Source organism: Pinus tabuliformis, chromosome 1_1, assembly GCF_031772625.1.
Source record: "Pinus tabuliformis cultivar Carrire ecotype Pingquan chromosome 1_1, CPIR1, whole genome shotgun sequence".
Classification (NCBI taxonomy): domain Eukaryota; kingdom Viridiplantae; phylum Streptophyta; class Pinopsida; order Pinales; family Pinaceae; genus Pinus; species Pinus tabuliformis.
In genome coordinates this window covers 92,062,411-92,071,074 of record NC_142297.1, presented here as the reverse complement: position 1 = coordinate 92,071,074, position 8,664 = coordinate 92,062,411, and positions in this window count along the sequence as shown.

Sequence of the window (8,664 nt, the reverse complement as noted above, 5' to 3'; positions counted from 1 at the left end):
TGATATTTTGTTTTTTATTCTCTGCCTTGCTGTTGGTCTTCACGCTGACTGTTCTTTTTATTTGCTTTTTAACTGATACTCTTTACCCTAATACTCTTTCATCTGGCTGGCCTGTTACTTTTCTTTTACTATGTTTTTCACTTTTAGTATGCATTTTTACAGTAAGTCATTTAACTTCTCTGAAATATCTGCATCTGTTAATTTGATATGTACCATTTTCCTGTAAATTTCATCTGCTTTTGTGTACTTAGCAAAGGTGGGTGTGTTCACAAAAAGGTGTTTTACCTCATACTGGAGGTAAAATAGGTTCTAAAATGTCTGATATAGAACCTTTCTAGTAGGCATCCCCCTCATAGAAGAATTACTTGCTTGATCCCTTGCCACCTCTTTGATTCTCCTATTGTATTCTTCCCGTGGTATCAATTTGTCATTTATCGCCAAGGGATTTCGAAGACCTTTTTTCCTCAAAACATCAAACTTTAGCATGAACCTGTCTATTGCCAGCTGCATGGTTTGGCATTTGCTTTCAAGGTTAATCATTAAATTCCTTTTTGTGAGCACCTTTTTTACCTCTAGTATGGTGCCAATTTTGTCGGCTATGTCCAACTCTTGCAATTCATATTTGTTTTTAGATTTAAGGAAATGGATTATTATAGTGGCTTCTTCTGGCATGTCTCCCAGTTCAACCTTAACTCTTTGTATTGCTTCTGTAGCTTCTTTGACTAAGAAATTTTGCTCAAAGATGACTTGTATAGATGGCCAAATATCATTGACAAAGTCAATGATATTTGCCCATAGTTGTTCTTTGGCTTGGCCAATTGGATCCTTCAATGTTAGTTCTTTCTCCAAGTTCTTTATGCTCTCATTCATCCTGGTTGACTTTTGAACTTCATCTTTGTGCATAATCTGAGCTATTTTCTTCTCATCCTCTAAACTCCTTAACTGTTCCTCAAGTCTATTTATTTCAGAGATATGAATGGACATGTCCTCCATTGCTTTGACCAGTTTGCTTGCCTCATCACCTGGCTGAGCTAATGTTGTTGTCGAACCTGTTGCTGATGCAGATGTTGTTCCAGCTAGAAATGTTGAAGCCAGTGGAGTTGTAGGAGCCAATGAAGCCACCAAGGTGGATGGTACTGCTATTATGAATGAGGCAGCTTCAATTGTTTTTTGCGAGTAACAATATCCTCATTTTTCTTCTTTATCGATTTCTTGGAAACCTTGACATCATTGGGATCATGTCCAAGCTCAATGACCAAGTCTTCTAGTGACTTGATTCTGTTTTCCTTGGCTTGTGAGGAGGCCTTTTACAACTTGTACTATGCAGTGATATTATCCAATGAACCTTGAAGTTTTTGCACAATCATAGATTTATTTGTCATGGTGGAATAGATCATCTCACTAGCCTATTTGTGAAACTCAATTTGGTCAATGGGGTGAACATCCCTGGCCAAAACTTCAAAATTTATTTTCTTATAGTCTGATGATGATCTTGGCTGCTGGATTGTAGGTTGCCTGAATGTTATTTGCATCTTCCCAGTCTAAATGTCGAAGGTTGACATTAACCTATTTTGATTGGCAGGTGTTTTCTTGAAGTACTAGGCATAAGTCTCAGCCTTCAAAGTCTCATTCCTCAACATAATTTCCTTGTACCTCTCTTTAATATCTTTCTCTTTATCCACAGGCCTAGTGGATGAAGAGACATCAATGCTGAGTTGTTTCTCAATAAGTTGGGTGTTTGAGGTAGAAGGCTGGTGTGTTTCTTCTGAAATTTTTGGGTCTTTATTCCTTCCAGCTATTGCTTCAGTTTCAATGATTTATACTAAGTCAATGGTGTCTTCTTGTTCAGTTACAAGATTAAGCTTGGGCCTCTTCCTATAACTGATCTCAAATTGTTCATCTGTAGTGTCCATTGTTAAACTAGAACCTTCTTCCCTGGTTCTTTTCACATTACTATCTTAATTTGCTGGAGTTTGTAGGATGGGAATAATATTCATCTATTCTCCTAGGGCTAGAACTTGCAGAAAGGAACTAGTATCAATCTTCTTTTCGACATATATCAATGTATTTTCCACATCTAATACAGTATATCGATTTCTATCAAAGTGTTTTCCAACCATTCATATTGGTTGGCAAATCTCTCAATGTCTGGCCTAGGATGATGTATGAAGGGACCCAATTTAACTTTGAGCCTTGGTTTATTTATGACTCCATGAGGGTCATATTGCCACATAAATCTATTCTTGAAGTTCATCTGCTGTAAAATATTATCAGCCTCTGGTCCAACTTCCCTATTATTACAAATGAATGGGCCCAATTAGTTTTTCACTTTGAACTGGGTCTTCTTCCTAGCTGATAGGAAATTGACTTCATCAGAGTTTATAATCTGCCTAAAATATTCTAATGCAATTATCCTCATGGGGAGGTATTTGGGCAGTTTGTACGGAGCTAGTTCACATCCATATATCCTTATCTCTGTGTGGTCTTGGTATAAATACCAGTCTCCCACTTTACTATTCTTTTCCAACTATAAAACTATTTTAATCTCCTGACTGATCTTGTGCTGATAGATACTAGTTAGCATGTTCATTAATGGATCTACAAATGAATCAATGAAGTATTTATAGGAAAAAACAGTGGAGTATTTTTGGATCAATGGTGTCCAATAGATGACTGATCTTGGATTGCCTTTGTTGTCTAACTTCTGAATGTTGACTGGAAATTTGTTTGATTGATAATACAAGAACATCTGAAACAAAACTGAAGAGTATTTGAAGACTCTTTCATTTGGTAGCCTGATGAACTATTCATGGATTATGTTTGCTATAAACTGAGCATAGATGTAAATGGTAGCCGGAGGCTTGCCTGGGAAAAATATAGAAAGGAAAACAAAAACAACCTCATCCACTTGTTCATCTGTGGTGTACCCTAGAATGAAAGAGATCATGGTTATAATTTGTCTACCTCTCTCAGAAAAATGGTGGAAATGTATGGAGGACTTTTAGCTGGAGTATGAGACTCCTCTATGATGAAGGTTTGAAAAATTTGATCCTTCATGAGAAGGTCTAGCTTGATGTAGAGTTCAAGTAAGCCTTCACTGGAGAGTGGGGTCTCATTGGGGCTTGGATGGATTTGCAGCATTTGATTAATGGATTATGCAGTGATGGTGAATAAAACTTGTTGGTCACGGGTGACTATGGTTCTTTGACTAGGAATCTAGCAAGCTTGGCAGGATTGGATGATTTCTAGGAACAAGTACTTGGGAAAATTGGACTCCCAAAGGTGAATGTCATCATTCTGGTTTAAAAACTTGTCTTTACTCTAGCAATGGAGTTTCAGTAGGTAGGCAGTGGAAGCAGTATCTTTAATTTGAAAGTATCTATCGGATAATGTAAGGTGGTAAATATCCAGGTGAGGGGTTTGTAGAGGTCTTACATCTAGAGAGGTTTGGGAAGCCATAATTTGGTTTAATGAATCGAATTATGCTTTCTATGGCTCTGGGAATAATTTTTAGGAGCTCTGGAATAGTGGGAGGGTAATTACAGTCTGTAAAAAAAGGGTTTGGGATGTACAGTAGGTTTCTTTTCAACTCAAGAAGTTTTTTAGTTAACCATGGACCACTCGACTGATAAGGAGAGGAAGGCCGCTCGACCGTAAGGGAGAGGAAAAACAGCATCTGATCATATTTTTGGAAATCGACACGGATCAACCCAACCCAGGATGCCTTAATATGGAGCCCGGAATAACAAATGAGTTCACAGGCCGATCGGACAGGCGGGCTTTTATATACGTATTTATTTATACCACCTTTGTTTGATATTTAGAACATCTCGGGCGGGCTTGCTTGGGCTGGATGGGGCTGGCCTTCACTTAGAGCTTTTGGACGGATTGGCATACGGAACACAGGCTTCAATAACACCTTCTTGAGGTGCCATGCCACCTGTTCTACCAAACTTTTACCGCTTTACCCTAGTCGGTGAAGTCTCAACCCATTGATGAAGCCAGGAAGGATTACGAGGGAGGGGAGCCAGAATAACAACCCTTTGGTTGGTTCCACACAATCTCTTTACCTACCTGAAGAACTTATACAGGCGGATGGGTGGGAATGGCATAGCATCTCTATGAACAACCCTTGCCTTACCTTTTATGTACATATTAACTATTCACCGGAACAGCTAGTAGGCATGTTAGCCTTACATCACTTTATGAATGATGAGCCTTAGTGCCTTGGAGGGAGGGTTACTTGACATTTATGAGCCGGATCGGACCACCTTGCTCTCCTTTTGTTGAGCCAGGGGCATCCTCTCCTGTTAGTCGAGCGTGCTTTCCTTGATGCTTATTGAGTGGTGGGCATATGAGTAGTGAGTGACTCCGTCCCTTGATCCCCTCATATTACGTACGTAATAGGATACGGAGTGAAAATAGGAGGAAGCCGTGAGCTGGAGCATGGTATACGGTATACGACGGAGGGATTGCTAGAACAGAAGGAAGCTACGACACGTTCTCGTCCGGTTGCCGTTTCACCCCGGTTCCCCCCCTAGTCTGGTTGGTCCTTATGGCTTATGGCTTATGGCTCATGCCTCCGAAAGAAAAGCCCTTTCTAAACTATAGTAGGGGTGGGGGGCCATAGCCGGTTCCAGTCCTAGACAGAAAGCATTACGGAAGGCTTTACCAGTGAGAGGGAAACACCTCCGTCATCGACCAGAGAGAGTTTGCGGAGGAAGGAAGCCAAACAAAAGAGAAGTTTAGGATGGATGTCCCAACTAGATAGAGTTATCCGGTGCTTGGAAGGCAGTGCTAGCCCATCTCCAAGGAAGCTAGCCCATCTCCAACTAGAGTTGTTTTCGCCACCGAGGCCAGCCTCACAGAAGCATTGTTGGCCCTCCCACCCGGAACTAGGCACCTATCGTTTATTTGGCCACCGTCCGGGGGTTCAATAGTCAACACCGGGGGTGGGGCCTCAGCATAATGAACAAAGGGACTAACATAGAAAGAAGGATTGTAACTATAATAAGCTATAATTCCCCCCCCACCCGCAACCGGTGCTTGGAAGGCAAGCAGCTGGACCACCATCCTTTGTTACGTTATATTGGGCCATAGCTTACTTTCATTGAACTGTTAGAAAATTATATATTACGGAGCAATGGAACACATAAAATATTTCAAAAATATAAACACAGAAAATGCACAAAACAAGAGAGACACAGATATATGTGGTTCACCTAGTTTTGGCTACGTCCACCGTTAACAGCCAGTCCTTCCTTTCTATTATCCAGCAAAATGAAGAGACACAACCTACAGCAAATCCGCTGTAATATCCTTTGTTTTCTCTCACAGTCTCACCTCTCTGTTTCTCGCTCACAGAATACACATCTATCTCACAGCCTCAAATACAATACCCTCATACAAAGAGAGGGTTTGCCTTCTAGGGCAAAAAACCCTAAACTAAACATAAGTTCTACCGTCAGATCACCCGCCTAATGAATGGCCCAGATTGACTAGAAATTACTATACTTTTACAAGGCAATTTTACAGGTGTTTTTAGCTTCGAGGGCGCTGCCCCCAAAACCCCCTGCCAGGGGGGGGCTCCCAAAGGTCGCAGCCGCCCCCCCCTGCAGTGAATATTTTATGGGCGGCATTGCCGCCCCCATTTCAAACTGGGGTCTTATGTGGCGATACCTTTGAATATAGAAGATAATCAGGTTCCACACCCAACACGAACTCCCGGGTTATCGATGGGAGGGAGGGAAGGTAGCTCGAGAGGAGGCAAGATCCTTTGTTTCTATCGGTTACCCGGCATTTGAAGAATTCTATGTAGTGAAGTCCTTCCAGGGGTGGGTGGGTGGATGATAGTTGGGCCCCCCGATTCTCTTTCTTTCTCCCCTCCCACACCGGCTATAGCTAAGGGTAGTCCTTCATTGGATTCCATCTCACTAGCCGGAAGTCACGAGGATGGAATCAAGAACTTCCTCAACCTGAAGGATGTCACTCCCTTACAGCTTTCATCCCTCGGTTGGCCTAACTCACTAACCCAACCACCTTCTCTGGATGTCTTGCCTGGTTCCACTATGGTGATTCGATCCATTAGGTCTGGTTATTCCAGCGAGTCCAGTCATGAATGAGAGAGATGATATATGTCTGCTTGAGTGACTAAACCTTCAAGATGACTACATGAGTTTCACCCCAGCCTTGGGCAGACCAACAACTTCCATGGGGCTCCTATAATAGCATTTTACTTCTTCCATAGAGCGGAGTTGGGGTGCCTATCCGATCCATTCCAATACAATTACAATAGGCATGAAACTTGCCGAACACTGAAGGCCCTCAACAGCTCCTCGAATAGTTGTGTTTGTTTTTTTCTTGCCCACCAGTAGGTATTGATTTGATATGCACACAGTCCGGGGACAGAGGTGAAAGATCATGGGGAGATACCGTTGGATCTCCGATCGGGCGTATCTAAGCTTGTTAGTTCGCTGTCGCTCACTGCACGCACTTCCCTCTCCCTGGGGCATCGTAAAGTGCATACATAAATGCACTTTCTCACGCCCCAGGTCGATCTCCTTCGGACCCTCGACTTACTAGTTAATAGGTCACTCGACCGACATAGGAGGTCGAAGGAATCCTCTCCCTAACAGTCAAGTGCATAAATTCTATCTCCCGATGGGTCGATCTCCTTCGGACCTATTATATAGGTCGAGGGAGATCCTAAAGGCTGTTCCTATTTTATCTGCTGATCTCTTTTGATGGAATTTTCCATGTTTCACTAAGTTACCTACGGAGGTATGCATACAGTCTGGGAACACTTTAGGGTGAACACCCATCCAAGCAAGTAGGGTCAATAGTTCAACATTTAGGCCGTAACATTGAGCAGTGAATCAATCTCTTGCCGCTCTACTCACCCTGAATCGTAGTAAACAATTGCTCTCCAAACTGAGCTGGATAGTCTCCTATCACTAGGCTCATCGACCAACCTGGACTTTGATTCTTTTTCTTATTATTCCTATTCTTATTTGACATATCCAAACCATCCGAATTGTTCCCAGCCATGAGTCTTCATATGACATAAGCAGGCTGCAATCACCATTCGGATTAATTTCTTCGCCTACTACGTGGTTGGTGCAGCACCACGATCTGATCTCCATTGTAGTTTTCTTATTCTCGGATCTGGCACCTGATATGGTCTGGTCTGGTACCCAGCTCTTAGTTGCTGGCTCTACGGTCTATGTTCGCGATTTGTACAAATGAATGTCTGGCTCCTACGAGATAACCTTTATTGGATGGAATGGATTGGGCCATTCCATTAACTCTTTTATAATGTTATCCACCGCACCAGTGTGGAGGCCAGAATTTGGGTTATCCCAGAAGTAGGCAACTACGTACGATCTATAGTGACAGAATGTAGGTAGGCACTATAGATCGTACATAGTTGCCATAACAAATTCCCTGGTTATTCCTTTCCCTAAAGCGAGCGGTAAGGCATAGCATATTGAAAGCTAGGCATAACTAACGTATTAGCAGGCTAGGCATAACGTATTGAAAGCCAGATCGTGTCATTCAAGTGTGCAACATCCATCAATGTTCATGTCTATTGATTTAGACTTCTTCTCCGTCACCTTCTATGAATAGGATTGATAGGGGCCCCAGCAGCCTGCACATAGAACCGCCTTTCGACTCACCACTCGTATGGCTCGCCCAGAATTTGTGTTCTCCCAGAAGTGGGCAACTACGATCTATAGTGAAAGAAAGAATGCACTATAGATCTTTCATTTGTGTAGGTCATTTTTGTAGGTTATCCCTGAGCAGAGCTCAGTTAAGACCTTTCAGGATGCGCAAGCAGGCTCGACCATAAGCCCCCCCACCCAATAAGTAAATTGAACCTTTTGATTGAGGTTATCCCAGCCAGAATGCACTATAGATGGATAGATCGTAGTTGCCGTAACAAATGAAGTAACAAATTCTTTCTGGTATAACCAACGGGATATCTTCCTTTGCTGCCATCCCCCCTCGTATCGCACAGAAAACCCAGACAGCCAGCAGGTTCGCTGTTCAATAAGGTGCGAGCCAGAGTAAGCCCCTATTCATTACGGGTGTTTCGCTATCTAGCTAGATACTACGAGTCCTCCGTCCCAGATTCCCTGCGGCCACCTGGTTCACCGGTACTACCAAAAACTCTCATGCTTACGTTACTTATGTAAGATCTCGGACCAGTAGTGCCGAGCGGAGACCCCAGTCGTGCTTCCGGCATCGGCGGCTGGCGCATTTTCATCATCATATTGAAGTTGGAAACTCCTCTCCCTCTCCCTTATGGTCGAGCACCTAAAGGTCCTTATGGTCGAGCCCCTGCCGGTCCTCTTCTGCCTGCCATAGAAACTTGGAGTCCATATCATGGTGAGGATGACGCTGCGATACTATTTCTTGCTATTGCTCAAAAAACTGACCGAACGCGTCCGAGTTATTGGCTCGTCCGACCCGGCAGCATTCATGAGTCACTCAACTGTCCTTCGGAGACACGAGGTCGCCTTCCCCCCGTCCTTTCCCTTTTCCGGGGGACTTTTGCAACGGGCTATGTCACCCATTGTTGATGAGGTAAGTTGCATCCGTCCCATCGCGAGCACCTACAATGTCGTGATCACTTTCATCATACATTTATTCGGTAGTTCAACG